The sequence below is a fragment of the Coffea eugenioides genome, chromosome 6 (assembly GCF_003713205.1).
Source record: "Coffea eugenioides isolate CCC68of chromosome 6, Ceug_1.0, whole genome shotgun sequence".
Lineage (NCBI taxonomy): Eukaryota > Viridiplantae > Streptophyta > Magnoliopsida > Gentianales > Rubiaceae > Coffea > Coffea eugenioides.
Window position 1 is genome coordinate 32,782,441 of NC_040040.1, and position 22,130 is coordinate 32,804,570.

The following is a 22,130-nucleotide window of genomic DNA, read 5'->3' on the forward strand; positions in this document are numbered from 1 at the left end:
AAAATTTTCCTCAGTTTCGTTCAAAATTGGAAATAATTTCAAAATGATGCAATCTCAGGCTATTTCACACCCCTCTCATCAAAATTTGCTTTCAAGCCTCAACTTTTTTCAAACACCCCACCTGACTTCATTTCAAAAGCCCAAAGTCCTGGCTTTCGTCACTTGCTGCATTTCTATTGGGAAATTTGCTAATCAGCTGGCAAGTGATGTCCATAATGCCTTCGCCTAATCTTACCAGGGAAGCGCATTTTACTGATGTCAGCAATCTTCAGTTCATACTCCTGAGTCGATTATGGTTGAGTTTTTTCCATTGTTCCTTAGGTGAAAACCCGAAAGGGCACCTCGAAAAAAAAGAAAAGAAAAAAAAAAGAGAGAAAAACAAAAACAAAAACAAAAACAAAAGAAAAGGGGTGGGGGCAACCTTGGTGAAAACCCAAAAGGGCGCCAAGGTGAGTTTTGTAAGCACGAAGAGGAATAGCTGGTGACTTGGTTCGTTTGGATCTCCCTTCATTTGGAATACTTCTGCCAGTGTTGAATTCCAGAACAAAGATATCCAGGGGATTAAACGTGACGTCTGTGGGCCGAAAATTGTGTCATTTTGTAAATTAAATATTCTTTCGTAAGTACATTTTTAGGAAACTCATTTCTTCCAAAGCGCCTGCATTTATGGCATTATGTAGGCACAGATGGTTATGTTTTGCATTCTCGTGCATATTCATCCCTTCATAGCATGTGAATTTTTATTGCATACCTCATTTTATTTTAACTTCTTGAATTTTGGTAAATAACAATCCCCGGAGTTTATTTCAAAGGAATGCTTGGATTCAGTCGTCCTTTGGAAACGGTTGAGATTCAGCAAAGCCAGCCACGCAGCCTTCACAGTATGGCAAAACACATGCCTGGTCAGTTTGAGAATTCGGAAAAGTTTTGGAATGAGAAATCTAACTCAATCAGATGCCGCAGCCAAAATTGGCGAAAATGGAAGGAAAAGGAGAAAAACTCATGTTTACACGATCCTCAAAGGCGAACGGATCAAATGATGAGGACAATTTCTTTGTATTTTCTCTTTTGCAGAAAAGTTCCATGCATGGATACAAGCAATTACACCTCGCACTGAAGTCGGTATCAAAAGGTGTTCTCCAAATGAGTAAAGGTGTACTGAAATACGTCGCAAGCCAGTTTGATCAAATGGTGCAACAACATGGCAAAGCAGAATCAACTATTGGTTCAAAGGCAAAACCTAATTCCTACTGGGGCAAAAATTTGGTTGGTTTTTAGGTGAGTATACGGAGTATCCCGTCTTACATTTCTCGTACTTTGCCACTAAACATGGGTTAGTCCCACTAGTGTGCATTTTGTTTTCTTCGCCGCTAAACATGGGTCAGTCCCACTAGCGCGCGTTTCATTCTCATTGCCGTTAAACATGGGTCAGTCCCACTAACGTGCATTTTATGTTCCATTGCCACTAAACATGGGTTAGTCCCACTAGTGTGCATTTTGTTTTCTTTGCCGCTAAACATGGGTCAGTCCCACTAGCGCGCGTTTCTTTCTCATTGCCGTTAAACATGGGTCAGTCCCACTAACGTGCATTTCTTGTATTTTGCCACTAAACATGGGTTAGTCCCACTAGTGTGCATTTTGTTTTCTTTGCCGCTAAACATGGGTCAGTCCCACTAGCGCGCGTTTCATTCTCATTGCCGTTAAACATGGGTCAGTCCCACTAACGTGCATTTTATGTTCCATTGCCACTAAACATGGGTTAGTCCCACTAGTGTGCATTTTGTTTTCTTCGCCGCTAAACATGGGTCAGTCCCACTAGCGCGCGTTTCATTCTCATTGCCGTTAAACATGGGTCAGTCCCACTAATGTGCATTTTGTTTTCTTCGCCGCTAAACATGGGTCAGTCCCACTAGCGCGCGTTTCATTCTCATTGCCGTTAAACATGGGTCAGTCCCACTAACGTGCATTTCATATTCCGTTGCCGCTAAACATGGGTTAGTCCCACTAGCGTGCATTTCATTTTTACAGCCACTGGAGCATGAGGTGAGTCCCGCCAGCGAGCATTTCACTTACATCGCTACTGGAACGTACATTTTAAATCAGTCCCGTTTTAAATTCTTGTCCGGGCCAGTCCCATTTTAAAATTCTTGTTGGCCAGTCCAATCCCGTTTTTAAATCCTTGTTCGGGCCAGTCCCGTTTTTAAATTCTTGTTCGGGTCAGTCCCGTTTTAAATTCCTGTTCGGGTCAGTCCCGTTTTAAAATTTCTGTTCGGGCCAGTCCGGTTTTAAATTCTTGTTCGGGTCAGTCCCGCTTTAAGTTCCTGTTTGGGCCAGTCCCGTCTTTAAATTCCGTTCGGGTCAATCCCACTTTAAATCTCCTGTCTAAGTCAATTCCATTTTAAAAGTTTTGCCAAAAGGGGTCAGTCCTTATTTCTAAAACGTCCACCGTTCGTGACGTTTGCCACCGAATAAAGCAGGTAAGTATTTGGTGTCTACTTCTTTGTCTCAAGTTTTTCCAAAACTCAGACAAAGAGGGGCAAACTGTAGACACCAAATTTTTGGTGTAATTTCTTTTACTTTTTATTCTCATTTGTCGTGGTTGCTTTTAGTTTTTTTTAGTTTCTAGTTTTTATTTTTATTTTTATTTTTAAGTTTTAGCGTAGAAAAATCATGAAAAAAGAGAAAAAAAGGAAAATTGTTCACAAAAATACGTTCAAATTTAATTTTTGGCATTTTGGTTTATTTTTGTTAATTTATTTTGAAAAAAAAAGAAAAGAAGAAAAAAAATGATGAAAAATGATGAAAAATGAAAGAAAAGATCGAAAATGGTAATTTTGTTATTTTTAGTTTGTTTATTTTGATGTGTTTGTAATTAAAATTGTTGTTTTTATTATTATTTAGTTTTACTATTATTTTTGTTAAATTATTAAGTTGAGAAAAGAGAAAAGAAAAAAAAAGAAAAATCATCACAATTCCATTTTTCTGCCGGATCACATTTCATTTCACTTTCATCTCGACTTCAACACTAAACCTCCACTACCGCGAATCACTCCACTACCTCAGCCTCAACCACAAACACTCCATCTCCATTCTCCACCTCGTGATCATCGACGAGAGCAAGAGAGGGAGAACTCCTCGGATTGAGCAGGAGAAAGGTGAAGAGAGAGCGAGCCGCGAGCTGTATTTCTGTTCTGTCCGAGGAAGTCAAGCGAGGGAGAGGGAGCTGCCATTCCATTTTTCACCCTCAACTAGCCGTGATCAATTCAGTCACAATCATTACAGCTGCAACCACTGAATTCAGACTAACCATCCTCGCGTGCGTGAGCTGCCGAGAGGAAAAATTGCAGCTGCTGTCCGTGTGAGCTTTTCATCCATTTCCTTTCGTCTGTAAACTAGAAAGAGATTGGGAGCCATATTGTCTTCATACTGGTCGCAAGCTAGAGCAAGGGAGGAGGAGAGCTGCGGACTGAAATTCTGGACAGCCGAGAGTAGAGGATTTTTGCAGCTGCTAGTTGCGTGATTTGAGCCTTAAGCTGAGGTAATTTCTGGACTTAAGCTAGTTGATTATGGCTTGATGAAGTTGTTTATAAGCATGCATGTGAGATTGTGTGGCTAGATGATAGTTTAAGTCACAGAAAAATCTGTTTGAGAAGGAAGTGAAGCTGCCGAGAGCTTGAGCTGGAAGTTTCGGTTTTTTTAAGTTGCTAGTTGTGATGATCTGAGCTTAATTTTGAACTCAACCTGCTAAATAGTTCTTTATTTGGTACTGCATGTGAACGTTATGGGCAGAATTTCGGTTGCATGGCTGGATTTTTTTTTTATTGGAAGTATTAGACTGCTAAACTAATTTTCCAGCTTTGCCGAGAAGCTGAAATGGAAATGCAATTTTAATTTCGTTCCCCTGAGGCAGGCTGAGCTTATAAATGTGATTAACTAGCTAAGAAGTAGGTGATTAAGCTTTGCATGAAGTTCATTAGTTCGGCTAAGCAAGGAAAAAAATATGAAACAGAAAACTGCTACATGCAAGTTCATCCGAGGGTGGTGAACAGAATTTCTGGAATTGTGGATGATTATAGTTGCTGACCGAACTTGATTTGAACTAGTTATGATAGTAATTTCATTAAGTAGCCTTGCATGTTAGTTTTGAGTACTTAGCACAATGATTCAACCGAGGTAAATTCGGATTTAAGACCAACTACCTGCTGGAAAATGCATATTCATTTTTTGCTGCACCAGAAATTTACGGTTGTGTCTTGCTATTTTCTTCCATTGCGGTTCCAAACTTTGCTGTTTTTGTTAGATAGTAATTCCAGCCTTGACCTAAAGTTGTTGATTTGGGATTCCTATGAGTTGGGCTGGTAAACAAATGAACTTTGTGCATTTTTTTGGAATGAAATACGCATGGTTTGAAGCTGCAAAGGATTGCAGCAGGATTTTGCAGAAGCTTGTTTCTTACTACCTTGCATAGAACTTGCATGATTTCCTTATAAGTTGGGCTGGTTAGGATATGAAATATATGTGTTTTGCTGTGTAGTTCAAGTTTCTTTGAAGATTAGATGAGAAGTTGTGATGAAAGAGCTCCTGAAATCTTCATTTGAAACCAGAAATTGCCGCACCTTTTACATAAAGCTCTCCAGTGTTTGAGTGATTTTTATGTGTTTTGGTTTGTTTGGAAGTTGAATTTGTGTGTCATGCTGCTTAGATTAAGTTCCTGGCTACGTTGGTTGAGAAGCTTTGATCAAAGTGGTGGTTAATGTTGAAACCTGCATGAAAAAATGGAAGTAAAGGTTGCGTTTTTTAGTTGCAGGAAGCTTTCAGCAGAAATTCTTGTTGCAGAATGCATGTTTCACGTAGCTTGCATGAATTTGCATGAAATAATTTTCTAAAAATTGCATTCCAACCCCTCAAGTCTCCTTTGGTTGCATTGTGGCCCAATTACATTCCAATTTCTTGCAATTAGGTCCTAGGATAGTTACAATTAGATCCATTGCTTGATTTTTTCTTTGCTATTTGACCTTTGAGGTTCCCAAAATGTATCAATTGGGTTTGGTTGATTGATTAAATATTTGCAATTGGGTCCTTGGTAATTTTCTATTCTATAAATTTGACCAATAATTCCACTTTCTTAGTAATCATGCACTATGTGTTTTCACTTGAGTTGCAATTGGGTGAATTTTGGCGATCTTGCTTATACTTTACTTTTAAATTGATGCCTTGACCCCTTTTATTGTTTTGAAGCCATTTATCCTTTATTAGCACCACAAAAGGGGGAGGTATAATTTCTTTTATTTTTTTTTTTCCTCTCTCCTATGTGATCCAATGTGCTAAGTGAATTGCATGTCTACTTCGTTTTCTTTGCATTGCCTTAATTCCTTTCATTCCTTTATTTACTTTTGCTTTATTAAGTTTTTTCTTTTATGGGGTATGCGTACACCTCTTGGCTTGTAATAGATAGGGCTGTGGCGAGCAATTTGGTCCATTTTCCCTTTCCCCTTTTGTTTTAGTTAGTGAATGTAATAGGTTCATTAGTTTGGTTGCATGCCTACGTGTTAAGTGTTTAATCGCTTTATTAGGTCCTTGCATCTAGTCAAGCATGCTAAGTGTTATGTGCTACGTGTTTATAAGTGATTCGCATGTCTACTCGCTTTTTATAGTGTGGATGAATGGAATGGGTGAATGCACGTCACCACACTAGTCCAACGCTAGTTGTGGCTTCTTTTATCGTTTCCACTAGTCCAACGCTAGTCGGAATTCATAGAATGGGCTAGTCCAACGCTAGACCCTTAGGAATTTTCCTCGCTAGTATATCATTTGCTTGTTCACCACATATCACGCATTTTCCTTAGTTTATCATTTGGTATGTTCCTCAAACCCCTTCCCCTTCACTTTAGGACTTGCATCTCATGCTAGTTAGGGTTCATTTGAGTGAAAACCCCCTTGGGTAAGGGAAACGAGCGAGTGTGGCTTCAAAATAGCCTTAGCACGCTAGTTTTTCCTTCTAATCAAAGGGAAAATTAAAATCACAAAGCTAGGGGGTCATTCCCATACCCGACCTGATGCATTCCTCTAAGTTCATGCATTTTCATATCATTTTCTCACTATTTTCCTCACTAATTATATATTTTAAATCCACATATCATATTCACACACTTATTCACTTTCTTTACTTTTCACTTCACACATTGCACCTATTTTACTTATATATTTACTATTTTCATTCACTTGCACACGAGCATTTATATATTTATTCATTTGCACACAAACACTTTCAAATTGCACACATGCACCTTTTTTCTACACTTTGCACACTTACACTCTCATTTGAGTCCTCATTTGCATCATTCATGATTTTCTATGAGGTCTTTCCTTATTGACCTTCACAATTCATGTGAATGGGATCAAAAGCCTCATCAGAGACATTTCTAGACTTTAAGACTGCATTTCTCATCCATTAGTCATATCCAATTTGCAAATACATACTTTGGGTAGAAAAATTAGGAAAATAAGGGTTAAATCACGCAACTAGCCTTGGCTAGGTCGAAGGGGTGCCTTGGATTTTTATCCTTGCCTTCCCCTTCGTCAAATGTGACTCCCGAACCTTTTTCTTTGTTTGCGTAGACTAGGAGTCGTTCAAAAGGGTTTCTTACTTTTTTCCTTAAAAAATTCACTTTTTGGGTGACTTGGTACACCCTAACTCTATACCAAGTGGCGACTCCATTTTTCATATAAAAAACCCTTTTTGAACTATTTTTCTTGGGTCAAATCGTCGCATTTTCAAAAGTCCCATTTAGACCCATTTTTATTTTTATCAAAAAAAAATTCACTTTTTCCAAACCAATAAAATCACAAAAACAATCATTTTATTTTTTTTCCAAAAAAAAGTGGGGCGCGACAATAATAAATCAACTAAAAATTATTAAACCCTAATTATGTCCTAAAATCCAGAATTATTCTGCCCAAAACCCACTTAAAATATGCAAAAGAGGATTAAAACTTAAAATGGGCAAAATTGATTCAGTTTTTCAAGATTTTGGGCCACAGTACAATTAGGCAAAAATTAAGGGATCAGAATGCAAATTTCTAAAAAATGGGTTCATCATCAACTGAAAGAGGTGTGGGATGATCTCTACACACAATGTCTCATGAGCTTTAATAAAACAAGATCCGAACACAAGGGTATGAAGCAAAGATTTGAGCTAACAACTTGTACAAAAAGGGAAGAAAAAGCCATAGAATAAAGAGGAAAAGAGAAGACAATAAGAACAGATGCGACATCAAAATCTTGATATGTCCAGAGCCAGTTTGAGCAAACATGAATGGAAGAAGGTTAAAAAAAAGGTTACCTTTACTGCTTCTGAGGCCGAAACAAGCGCGAAAATTCCCAGACAAGACGTGCAAATTCTAGACAAAACAAAATTTTGTCCATTGTGCAAGAGCTCAAGGTTCGTGGACACTATAGGTTTGAGCTTTGATTTGAAGATGTTGTAATGATTTTCTTTGAAAACCTTCAACACAAAATTTCCTCCCTAACAGACATAGATTACCCTGCAAAAAAGATCTTCCCAATATAAGCCCTAATGAGTTCGGAATATGGTGAAGAAAGGGGCTGAATCGCCAGTCTTGGTTCGAAGCTTTTCCTGGAAATTTTTCTGCTCTTCTTTTTCTTCTTTTTCCTCTCTTTGTTTCCTCTTTCTCCACCGCCTCTCCCACTTTTTTTTTTTTTTCTAAGGCTGCGTTTGAAGCCTTTTATATGGAACAAACCCCCCTCCCTAAAAACCCTAAGAAGAACACTGCAGATAAGCTGGGTTTCTTTAGGAATTTTGAGCCATTAGATGGCTTTTATTCTAGAGAATTCTGGCTAAAGATCATGGGGGTGAGGGGGTAAAAGTATTGGAGGGCTGGGAGGGAAAGAAAGGGCAAAAAAAATGAGTGGAAATGGGATGGAAAATGGCAGCTGCATTTTTCATACTGTTCATCCATGGCTTCTAGTTACGAAGCCATGGAGACGGATGGTGCGTCTGCTCGTGGGAATTTTTTTTTTTTTTTTTTACAAAACCTGATTTTGATTTTCTGGCTTTTCTTTTTTTCCTTTTTCTTTTCTTTCTTGATTTCTTTCTAATTTTCTAAAAAAATGAATTGAAATGATTTTCTTTAGAAAAAGTGATAAATAAACATAAAATAAAAATAGAAATAAAATAAAAATGAATAAATAGACAAAAAAAATGAAATAAGAATAAAACTGAAATTTTTGGTGTCTACAAGTACACTAAGAGGCAGACTAACTAAGAAACTCATTGCTAGATATAGAGTTGTACCCACAACCAATACCAACCATCTGTTTGCATTGTGATAATGAAGTAATTATGTCCTGGGTGTTCAGCAAAATTTATAATGGTGAATTTAAACATAATGCTTTAAAACACGAGTACGTAAGGCAGTTAATTTCTAATGGAATCATAATAGTTGTCTACATAAAATCTGGTAATAATCTTGCTAATCCTTTAACTAAAGGACTCTCAAGAGTTATGATCAAAAGCATCACGAGTGCCATGGGTCTAAAACCATTCATAATTTGTCAACAGTAATACAAGATAACTTTTCCTATTGCTTTGCAATTCTAAAGGTTTAATAGGTGAGAACAAATTATGATTTAACTGTTAGAAAGTGCTAGTAACCAAATAAGTGCTTAAGAAATGAGGTTGAATAATTATTGATCTTAATGAAGTAAATATATTTGGTATAAGAACAAGGAAGTCAAAACTGTGAGGACCCGAAAATTTTCTTATTTTTATAGAATATTACCGGGTTATTTAAATAATTATTCACTCATTTTCTCCGAATTATTTATTTCGACCATTTTAAATCCATTTAGATGGAACAACGTCTCTTTTATATTTTAAAGTGTTTTGTTGGAAAATTCACTTTTCAAAAAATTCGTTTAGTTTGGAACAACGAGTGCACGTTTAATACTTGACTCATGTAAGAACTCACAAATTTACCTATTTTAAACTCCTGTTACGAGCTTATTTAATTATTTATTTGGCCAATGGCCCCGAATATTATTTTCTATCCTTATTAGACCTAAATACATGGAATTATAGTTTCATTATATTTTTAAAGTGACTTGTTTCAAAAATTAATTTTTGGAAGCTCGTTTAGTGAAAATAGTGAAAAGATGTTTGGAAATTTTAATCGATCGAGGGTACAATAAGTTTGAAAAATTGGAGACTTGTACAATGGTCTTAAAATAGGTAATTTTATGTTTAAATACTCAAGTGATAGTCATTAGTACAATTGTTATAAAAATTTCTTGGAGGTCTTGCGTTATCGCGCTTAATTTGGAAATGCGCGTTTTTACGCGCGCGATTAATTGAGGAATTTTAGACTATTAGTTTAGACTATTAAGAATGAATAATATTAGTGTAAATGAAAGTACATTAGAGGTTTAGGGCACTAGTGAAACGAACTCGAAATTGAGCACGAAGCGCGCGTATACGCGCACTATTCTTAGTTGACTTTTGGAGCATTTTGGGCCACACATTATTGAGCTCCTCATGGGTGCATCACACTAGATCAAAACCCTTCAATTCCTCAACTAAAGTGGTGTGCAACATCTCTTCTTTTCCCTCCATTTCAGCCGTGCATCTCAAAGAGCAAGAACCAAACTTGCTTCATCAATTTTCCTTCATCATTTCTTCACCAAATCTTATCCAAATCACACCAAAATTTAACTACACTTAACTAATCACTTGGAGAGCACTTTGAGCTAGGAAAGGAGGCTGCTCTCACGGTTTTTCTTTGGCTCAAGAAGGCCGAAAATTTCTGCCTTGAACATCTAGTGAAGTAAGTGACGATCCAGCCTTAAAATCTTGATTTATGGAAGTTCTATTGCACATATAAGCTCATGCATGTAAGTGGGTAGCTTTATTTATGTTGGATTTTGGTGTGTGGGCTCTATGAACTCCCACTTTGGTTGATGAACTGATTTGGTGGTTGATGATGATAATTATGTTGGTTTAGTGCTTAAATTAGTGGTATAATGTTGGGTTATTGTTAGAAACTCCAAAATGGTGCAATGACCAAAAGTGACCATTTTGCCCCTGCCTTGTTCAAGCACTTTAATGCCAAATTTTGAGGTTCTAATGGATTGTTGATGTTGTTTACATGTTATATTGGTTGTGTAAAAAGTTTCATTGAAAAATAACATGATTTGATCACCCAAATGTCGGAAATTCGAAAGCTTGAAAATCTGGAATTTGAATCCCGTCACTGCCCAGGCAGTCTTCTTGTTTCGGCCATAACTTGTTGCTCCGATGTCAGAATTGAGTACCGTTTGTGGCACTGGAAACTAGACATTCCTAGCTTTCCGTTGGTATAAAATTTATGTCCTGGTTCTACTTGAGCTAGCCAAACCATTTATTTGAAATCCACTGTCCTGTTTCGTTGCTTGCTGGAAGGCAGCTCATGAGCTGCAAGTTAATGCTCACGAACGAGCTGGTTATGGACTGATTTTAAAAATGGTTTCTTCTGAGAAAATGTAGCCTTATGAGCCTATTTTCTAACACCACCAACTACGCTTAATTCCGAGTTGAATTGAGTGATTTATGATCAAAACTCGAATCTGGTCTGGTGAAGGAATACCTTACATTTGGACAGATTTGAACTAGCAATGATTTGGGACTTGTTATCCGAAATTTCTTGGTGTAAATCACCTATCAAATGTACCTTGGACATATTTTAGACATTACCTACTGGAATGAATCATGTTTGAGTCGTTTCTTGGCCAAATGTTTGGAAAACGGCAAACCGGAAGCTCAAAGGCAGCTTAGCCTTAGAACTTCTTGCGATTTCAACGGTTTTGTTAACCGACTTCCCGTTCATATTTTTCTATGAAATTTGGCAAGGGAGTGACTCTTATATGGAAGTATATTCATACCAAATTTGGTACCGTTCCGAGTCTATTTTACTGTCAAACTAAAGTCCCAAAGTTTGGAACTCAAATCTGGAAACTAGCTTAACAGTTTCGTTTTTCCTCCAACTTTGAGCGACCGTATCTTGGTACTCAAAACTCCGTTTCTTATTCCGCTTGTTTTTTTGTAAACTTGGATTACGAATCTAAAATATTTCCAAATTTCAAAAGCTAGTTCCAATCGAGTGAATTTTGCCGAATTTTCAAAGTTGGCCAAAAACCAACTTAAATCTACCTTATGAACCAAAACAGCGACTTCGAGCTTATTTTTGAATGTTTTTCATTTGGAATCTTAGAAAAGTGTATTCTAGGAACTTTTAGTAGCTTGAAAGAAGTTTCCAACAGTACCAAGTTTTCCAATTTTTGACATGTGGAATGTGAGATACGATTTTTCAAAATATCGTATCAAAACTGAAATTTTCCGAATTTCAAGGAAATGGAGTTTTTCAAATTCTCCCTATTCCTTCGATATTACTTGAACGTTTTATACTTGATTTCAAAGACGAAAACTCGATTACTCTTGTGTTTTGAAACCTCGTCTTTGAACCTCGATTTACGAGTGATAGGGGTTCGTTTTTTATGGGATTTTCTTAGATTGTGCACTAAGTACAATCTTCTCAATATTTGGGAATTTTTGAGTGATAAATCATTGTTAATTGCTCAGGCACATAAGGGGAACTTCAAGAGGATCCCACGGTGGACACTTGAACTTCGAGTGCTATCTCTTCTTGTCTACTTGGTGAGTGTCAAGTATGTGTTAAATGCTTATGTAATTGAGATATTAGTTGTACAAGTATTATACATGATACGTAAACTTGGCGAGCCGAGTGTGTACTTTATCGTACTCGTTCTCATTTGAAATGAATAACTCATGCTTGAAATGCTGAAATATATTAAATGCTTGGATGTATCAAATGGTTGAATAACATGAACACGTTTAACTCGTAAGTTCTGAGCGGAAGCATGTACCACACCGATTCGGGTAGGAGGTGCCTCTCATACCGTCTCAGTGCTAAAATCGGTTCCCTGAGCGATAGCATGTACCACACCAATTCGGGTGGGAGGTACCTCTCATGTCGACTCAGAACCATAAACAATGATTGGTAATTGTACATGAATATGTTTAACTCGTGAGCTCTGAGTGAATAGTATGTACCACACCGATCCGGGTGGAAGGTACCTCTCATGTCGTCTCAGAACCATAAACCTTTCTAAGTCGATTGGAGCGATGTCTCATCGACTACTGGGCGATAGTATGTACCACACCAATTTGGATGGGAGGTACCTCTCATTCGACCCAAAACTATAAGCAAAGCATAAGTCGATTGGAGCGATGTCTCATCGACCACTGAGCGATAGTATGTACCACACCGATTCGGGTGAGTGGTACCTCTCATTCGACTCAGAACCATAAACGTACAATCGATCACTGAGCGATAGTATGTACCACACCGATTGGAGTGGGAGGTACCTCTCATTCGACTCAGACTCATAAATGGAATAAGTAAAGTTCTACGGACTATTAGATTGAAATTTGGCAAAGCAAGCGGAAATGAGCTCCTAAGAGCTCCCGTATCCTTCATGAATGTGTTTTGTGAATATTCAGGAACTACTTGAATGTTATAGCTTTACCTCTCATACCAGCTTTATTGCTACTTGAATTACCTGCTTGCATGATTTTCTTGGCCTCACGAGCATTCGCTCACCCCGTTAGATTTGTTTTCCTCAACAGGAACTGAAATGGGAGGAATTTGGAGAAGCTTACTTGATGGCTCATTTGATTATAATTTTGAATGTATTTGTTTAGACAACTTTTGGGATCTGTATATTTTGGGAATGTAAGGTATTTTTGGTAGTTTTTGATGTACGACTTGAACGTTTAGTAGGGAATTGACCTTTCTCTTATCTTTGACTTCTAGTATCGACTAGTTATTTTAAGTTTGAATTGAATTTGTATCGAGTCCTGGCGAGAGCTGGGCAGGCGTCCTGCGGATACCCTTGGGTTCGCCCTTGGGAGAAGTGGGGGCGTCACAAAAACATAAGAGTTCAAAGGAGAATTCACCTATATAAAAGCAAGAGGTGGCGCTGCTTCTATCAAAAATCTAGAAATAGACTTCTGTCAGTGTGCATGAATCAGGAGTTACCATAAGGCGCCAAAATACAATGCTAAAGTTCACAGAGAATGTAGAAATAGGTAGGATTTATGTTTATAACTATTTCTAATCTTGTTATATAACAATTGTGGTTTAAAATTTATTATTAGCATCAATGTCAACAAAATTTTGAAATAATTATACCAATAATAAATTAAGGCAAAAGACACCTATTCTGTGCATAAATCTTAATTTGTTTTGATTCTAATTCATTACTAGGTAGAGGATTGTTGGATATAGTAAGTGCTGATCCCATATTGAAAAATTTGTGAAAAATGAAAAGGTTTATATAAGTTTACACACCAAATCAAATAAATTTGGATGATGGGAAATTATGGAAAGAAACTCCAAAATTTCACTTACATTTGTCTCGTTAGACTTTTAGGTTACTATAGCAGTCAAAAGATTGGCACTTGTGCACTTGGGCCTTAAGACTTGAAGTGTCCATTCATTGAAAGATGTCTATTTGTTTAGGAATGGTTTCTAAAGACATGCCAATTCATTTAAGGGTGTTTGAATATTGTAAATAAGGGAATTTAGACATTCGAAAACTACTTTAGTTTACCTTACTTTACTTTTCATTCTTCTTCTTCTCTAATCAAAATAGAAAATTTTCAAATCATCTTAGGGGGAGTTTATTTATTGTATTGCAAGAAAATTCTAGTTTGGATTTGTAATTTCTGGAATAAATTGTCACATATCTAGTGATAACATTGTTGGGACAAATTTTATTAAGGAAAATGAATCTATTCTTTTTTGTTTTTGGTATATTAGAGGGCCAAAGGTCCACTACAAGCTAACTAACCTCGGGGTTGAGACCCCTCTCACATCACTTAAACATGTCCTCAAAAAATTTGGTGGTTCATTTAGGATAAGTAGGCCGTAGGCCAAACCTCTATTGGTGGCTCCATTTTGCTAGGTAATCAGCTCTGATATTTCCTTCCCTCGATATGTGTTTCAAGCTGCATTCCCAGCCTCTGTTCATCCGCTATCTTATCTTATAGATGATATTAAAGTATGGACAGCCTTATGTTCCTTCCTGCACCAAATTTATCCTTGTTAGTGAATCAGACTCCAGGATCACCTTCTTATATCCTTCCTTCCATGTCAACTCAAGTCCATATAGCATACCCTACAACTCAGCCAAAACATTAGAAGTTGTTCCTTGATTAACGCAGAAACCTTTTTTCCACATACTATTGACATCCCTTAGAAGGCCTTCTACTCCAGCATGCCCTAACGTACCCTGGATTGACCCATTCACATCTATCTTAATCCATTCCAAGAGAGGTTTGACCTAATTTATAAACCAAATTTTGCTCTCCTGTGACTACATCCTCCTTTCAGCACATCCTGGGCTTTGAATGCCTGCTGAATAATCCAGCTTATAGGGGTGTCTACTCTTGAAGCCTCTCCTCCTGCATTAATTTCATTTCTAGCATGCCAAGCATGATACACTACAACTTAGAAGATTAGTTGCTAGCAAGGAAAATAAATCTATTCACGTCTAAACCATATTCTATATTTTAGAGTTGTAATTATTTTTTAATATTAATGATCCAATGTTATCGTAGGAAACCAAGTTCAATAATCCAATCTTACTAAAAGATCCATTTTCATAATGGATTTTCTAATGCACTCGTTAATACATCTAATATTCACCTAATCTATCATATATATACATATACTAACAATTATTATACTCTCTTGCATTTATATACTTTCTCTATTTAATCTTATCTACCCTCTTTTGTATTTATTTACTTTTCCTAATTAATCTTATATTTTAAAAAATATAACACCTAAAATATATTTTAACGAGTGCCCTATGGGTACTCATTAGATAAACCGTTTTCATAATACAAAAGATAAATGTCATCTCAAAGTGGAGCATGAACTAGCCACTCACACATCATAAATAAATCTCAAATTTTTATACTACTAAAATAAACTATCACAAGATAACTTTCAACCGGTTTCTAATTCTTGATCCTTGTTGTAGCATCCTCAACAATTCATTAGAATATCAAATACTAGTTTGTATTCTTTATCATTTGCAAAAATGTTGTGGGAGGAGCGATGGATCGCTTAGCATGTAACTTGGGTGTAGTAAATATTTGTACAATATTCGCACGGTAGCCACCTGTAAGTATAATTTCAAAAACTATTGCATTATGGACATATTTTAAATACTTTAAAAAAATATTCATACTTTTCATTAAATAGTATAACATGCATACTAAATTTTTCCATATTGTTTTTCATGAATAATACTTCAATTTATTACATAATCTCAAAATTTTGTTAAGACAAATTTGTATTTCATGGGTTATACTAATAATAATATAGATTATACCACGCTCTTTTCTTATATATCCATAAAATATTGAACTTGATAAAATTATAATTACTACAATATCTCATACACAGTAATATAACTTAAAACAATCTTAGCGTAACATCTAAAAAATAAAGTGAAAGAACTCATGTTTTTTGTTTCTTAATTTTCAAACATATTTGTATTATCCACGCATATATTTTTATGCATAATTTTGTTAATTTCATATTTTTCAGTTGAACATTTAATCATATTGTTAGAATAATTCATTATATATATAGTCACATAATGAACGTCAATAAATACCTACTCAAGAATCTCCAAAACCAGGTGTCAAGCCTGTACAATAATAAAGTCCTACTCAAGAAAAAATATAATTTTTGTATATAGCGGTGAGTAGGGTCGAATCCACAGGGATTGGGGATAATTTATTTGTTTTCTAGCTAAGATGAAAAAAGGGGGGTTTTTGGAGATATTTGGAATTAACCAACTAAATTAAGTAAAATCAAAAATAACACAAATAAAATAAAATTGAATCAATAATAGCAAAACTCTAACCAGAGAAATAACTATCAGACAAAGTTCATAAACCGATCGTAGATACAAGGATGAATTCAATTATTTATTGATAAATTAGTTCTAGTATATAAGCCAACCCTTTCTTATTTTGTTGATAGTCAAGGTACGACCGTCGATTATTTCTCTAATCAGGAAACGATCCTAGGTATGACCATAGAAGTTTAATTTTCCAATTGCATGAGTAATTAGAAGAGTCTAATTCTAACCAATCGACACGCTACGAGGGTCTCTTTAAGTTAAATTATTCATTCCCCTAACACAAACCTAGCCATCGCTTATTAGGGATAACCACCAAAATGCACAAGAAGTGGCAAAAATTGTATAAAATTTGAAAAAAATCGAACAAAAAATTCCAACAAAATTGCTTACACTTGTACTTTACTAATATATTACCAATATACTACTCCTCCCACACTTAAACCTTATATTGTCCCCAATGTAAGAAATAAAGAATAAAATACCAATCAAAAGGGACAATAAAACTTCCCTGATAATTGAGGGGGTCGTGGACAGCTATGGGTGAGGGGCAAAAGACATGTGAAACTCGACATTGGCCCACTGACTATCTATTTGATGAAATTGTCAGTGCAAGTGAGAAGTCTCCTTTAGTGTTGCACCAATTCAGCTGACAAATTGCTGTAAGTTGTAGAGTTGATGACAGCCAGCAAGCAACGCGTGATGAGGGCTAGCAGGTGGGGAAGAAAAAGGAAAGGGGAGAAGGAAAAAAGAGGAAGAAAAGAAGAGAGAAAAAAAGAAGAAGAAAGAAAGAAAGGAAAAAGAAAGAAAGAGAAAGAGAAAAGGAAGAAAAAGAAAAAAAATCTTTTTATCTTTTCTTTTAACTTCACCCTTGATGGAACAAAACATAGGCATGTCTTGCTAGTCCGTAGTCTTCTGATGGTGAGATTGGATAATTTCACATTAGCACGTGCCCTCAAGGCATGAGCATATCTTGTTGCCTGGTCCTCCAAAGTTTCTGAAATTGAAACATGAGCTCTTCAGTCAGTTAGGCGTGGGCACATCATGTTGGGTAGTAGTCTTCTGATGGTGGAATTGGTATTTGTGCATTACCATGTGCCCTTAAGATGTGGGCACGTCTTATTGGCAGGAAGTCTTCTGACCCTTGAAACATCAAAAACAAAAATTAAACACACCAAATATGAAAAACTTAAGATAACATAATGAAACTAATAATAAAAATGAACTAAAAAGTGAATTGGGTTGCCTCCCAAAAAAGCACCTTTCTTTAACATATTTGGCTAGACGTTAAGCATTTTTCTTAATCTGGATGCAATTCAAATTTTCTTGCAAATTTTGGCATTCTTGCAGGATCTAAATCACCATTAAGCGTACCATCTTCTTCAATGTTGTGCTCATTTTCACATCATATGTTGCTTTCAACTCATGATACTTGTTTGCCGCAACTTTCAGTTGACCCCTACAACAAACTCAAAAAATTTTTGCAGAGCGGGATTAGTCGCATGAATGGCACATACAGAATGAGAGTTAACAGGATTTTTCATTTTACCAAAGATGTTAAAATGAGTTACTTCTCCATCAAATTCTATTGTCAAAGTACCCTCACTAATATTAATTTTTGTACGAGCTATACTCAGAAAAGGTCTTCCTTATATAACAGGCGATGGATTAAGAGAGTGTTCGTCATTCATGTCAAAAACATAAATGTCCACAGGAAATACTAATTCATTAACTTGGACCAAAACATTTTCAACTAACCCATCAGGATATGCATTTGTACGATCAACTAATTGAATTATGATGTCAATTTCCTTTAATGGTCCTAGATTCAAGGAGGCATAATTACTCTTGGGCATCACATTAATGGAGACTCCTAAATCTATCATGGCCTTTTTAAGGGCATCACATGGATAGAAAACATACCAGGATCTCCACACTTAAGTGGAAGGTTCTTTTGTAGCACTGCTGATAAATTCTCCTCCATCGCAACTTTCTTATCGCCTCTCAATTTCTTCTTGTTGATACTCAAGCTCTTCGAAAATTTAGTATATTTTGGCACTTGCTTGATCGCATCCAACAAAGGGATATTGATTGCCACCTTTCGAAACACTTTCAAAATCTTCCTCTCTTCATCTTATTTCTTGAATTTCTCTAACCTTTAGGAAACGGAATCAGATTAGATTTAATTTGAATTATAAGATTGGAAGTTATCTCAGGAGTTGTCTTAATGAGTCCCCCTTCCTCCATCTTCTTTTCAATTTGATCTTCAATTTTGTCCTTCGGAACTACAGGTTTTGGCTCTTCAATTTCCTTTAAAGGTCATAGCACTCATATTCTTTAGATTCACCTCAGGTTGAGAAGGTAGTTTTCCAAAGTCCTCGAAACTCCAGATGGTTCATCGTAGAGGCCAACTGATTCACCTGGTTTCTTAGATCTTGAATACTTGCATCCGTCCTCTGCTGAAACTACAAGGTGTTTTGCTGAAGTTGTGTGGTGTTAGCAACTAATGTCTTGACCATATCCTCTAGAGATGTGTCTGAATTAGATCAAGAGGGTTGGGGTCTTGATGAGTATTGTGGATGGAACCCTTGCTGTCTATTAGAGAAAGAGTTTTGCTTATTCCTCCCATAACTAAAATTTAGGTGATCCCTTCAACCCGGATTATACATGTTGGAGTAAGGGTTATACTGCCTATTGAGCGTGTGCACATTTCTAGCCATGTTTATTTGTCCAATACTATCATCTTGTAGCATCGAGCACCCATCAGTAGGATGGCTAAGATCCTTGCAAATCCCGGACGCTTTAACTTGTTGCCTGTTTCCCAATGCCATTTTTCGAACTATAGAAGTTAGCTCAGCCAGTTGTTGTTGCATTGATAAAATACTTGCCTCATTTGCTCAATGAACGGTACATCATCCCACGTGCCAAATTATTGAGAATTTTCAGCCATCTCTTCAATCAAATCCTAAGCTCCTCGAGAAGTCTTGTTCATTAGTACTCCTCCACTTGCAACGTTGATAATACTCCTATGTCTATAGAGTAGGCCCTCATAGAAGTACTAGTGTCGCGCCCCATTTTTAATGAAAAATAAAATATATGAGTTTTATAAAAATGATTTTTAATTTAATTTTTGATTGAAAAATGAGTTTTGATTTATTTCGAGTGAAAAGGAGTTTTTTTATTTTTAGAAAATTAATAAAGAAAATCGGCCTAAATGGGACTTAAAAAGTGCGACGATTTTGACCCAAAAATAATAGGTTAAAAAGGGTTTTTAATGCAAAATAGGAGTCGTCACTTAGTATTGAGTTAAGGTGTATCAAGTAACCTAAAATGAATTTTAAATGACAAGTAGAGAAAACCCTTTTTAAATGACTCAAAGTCTGCGAAAATCAAGAGAAAAGTGGTCGGGAGTGACATTTGAAGAAAGGGAAGGCAAGGATAAAATTCAAGGCACCCTTTCAACCTAGCCAAAGCTAGTTGCGTGATTTAGTCAAAAATTTTCTTATTTTAATCTAAGAATTTATCGCATTTGGATGTCACTATATGAATGCAAAACTCTAACCCTAGGAGGATATCGGGGGGTCAATATGTCTCTTCGAATTTTATTTGGTGCAAATCGCATTAATTGTGACGCTCAAAAGTGATTATTTGAAGAGGTCACGAATGTGCAACAATGAGCCTTGAAAAAAATAGAAAAATTTATAATATATAAGTATACGTGACCTAAAGGAATGCAACATAACGGGTACGGGGGCTAAAATTCGTGACTCAATTTTCCCTTTTATAGAGGGAATACGAGCATACTAAGGTTAAAAAGCCATACTCGTCTATATCCCATATTCAAGGGGTTATTTCCTAATCTAGGCAAGCAAAATGATCTAATCTACTTTTAATTTTCTTAAATAGGATGTAAGTCTACATGTCATGTTTCACACATAGGGGTCAGGAATATATATATATATATATATAAGGGAAACATGGGTTAAGGGATATACATATAGTGAGAATATGGAATAATGGATATACATATAAGGGAATGTCATGCAAAAATGAAGAAAAAAACCCTAAAAGGTATAAAGTATGCATGAAATGTAGTGATTTTATTCACATAAATATGATCTAACGCGAGAACGGTCCCTAAGAGTCTAGTATTGGACTAGCCCATATCTATAAGTTCTCACTAGCATTGGACTAGTGAGAAACTTGAAAGGAGGGCCACAACTAGCGTTGGACTAGTGTGAAATTAGAAAAAGGAGGCCACAACTAGCGTTGGACTAGTGTGGTGACGTCATGCATTTATTACAATAAAATAAATCATGTAAAACATAATAAATCACATATAGCACATAGCACATAAGCATGATATCTAGATGCAAGGCCCTAAGAAAGCGACTAACACGTAAACACACAAGCATGCAAAACACACAAAGCAAATAAAGCAAATAAAACCTTAACTATTACATTTGGGGGCCATAACTACAATCTAAAGGGGGAAGGAATAAAATAAATAATAAAATAAATACCTAACTATTACATATTCTATCTAAATACATGTCTTGAACCCCTAACTATTACAATTTGGCATTTAAATGCCTCTTGAATAATCAAACATTAAATTAAAATAAATATACTAAATCAAAACAATTAAAGTGACTAAATAAATAAATGAAATAAAAACATTCAAAAGGCATGCAATTACGCACATAAAGTCACATAGGGGCACATAAGATCAAATAAAACCAAAATAAAGTGTAAAGTATATCTCCGTTGAATTGGTGGCCTAATGAAATGAAGTTTCCCTTATTTACCCTCCAAAACAAAGAAAAAAGGTCAAGGCATCACTTTAATTAACATATAATCACGAGAAATGGAAATAAACATGAAATTGAATCAATCAAATCATTCAAATAAAAATAAACAACCCATATTCAATAAATTAAAACAAACAAGGACCCAATTGAAAGAATTAAAGAAATTTGAGAGGTCAAATCACTATTGTTACAAATATTAGGGTTTAAATTAAAATAAAATAAAATAAATGGCTTAAGATGAAGCATACCGAAACCAAATGCTAAACTTCAAAAAATGAATGAAAACCCATTTGCTATAATTAAACAACAAAGTTACCCAAAATTTCACCAAAAATCCAAATCAAAACCATAAATCTATCCGAAAATTATTAAGCCTTTAAATTCTCTCCTAAAACTTATGAATAATCTGTCCAAAAATCACATAAAAACATACCAAAGAAAAATTAACATAAAGGACAGGAATGATTAACTTTTCCAATTTTTGGGCCATATTAGAATTATTCAAAAATTTGGGTTCAAAACATAAATAATAAAAAACTTCATGCAAGCTTAGCGCAGCTGCTTTCTTTCTGCAATTTTCACGCCCGCAATGTTTCTGCAACTTTCAACTATTCGCGGCTTGCAATTTCAAGAAGCAATACCATCCCAATCCTCTAACATAATTGCCAAGAACAACAACTAAGCCATCTAGTTTTTGTAAACAGAATTTCTGGGACAAGGATATGCAAGTGACCAATGAAGAGATGGAGACGAACATCAGAAACTGCAAACCAGCAAACTTTCACCGCGTGCATTCTGGGCATGACTCACATTCCTCAAAGAGAATCTCAACATCCGACAGGTTAGTCAAAGAAGGCATGAAACGAAACCTAGAAACGAAGGGAACCCAGGAAACGAAAAAAACAAACAAGAAGAAGAAACAAAAACAACGCATAAGAACTAGCGAATGGTTTGCTGTCTATTTTCACGAGGAACCCGCAAATTCGACAAACATGTTTAAGCAAAACTTCATTCTTCTAGAAAACTTTGACTGGACACTTTCTAGACTTAAACAATCATAGCCATGACAGTTAACAGGGAAAAGGACAGAGACAAGCTTCATCATCAAGAGGAAACGCAAAATTTTCTGATGCATCACAGGGGTTTAAGCTAGGTTTTCAAAATTTTAAACAAAATGCAACTTATTTCACCACGATCTGGACTTATCAGGCCAAACAACTAGCTTCCAAATGCTTGTCAACTGTCAAGCTCAACCACAACGCAAGGGAATCAAGTAGTGAAGTATTAAACAGCAAGAAAAAAGT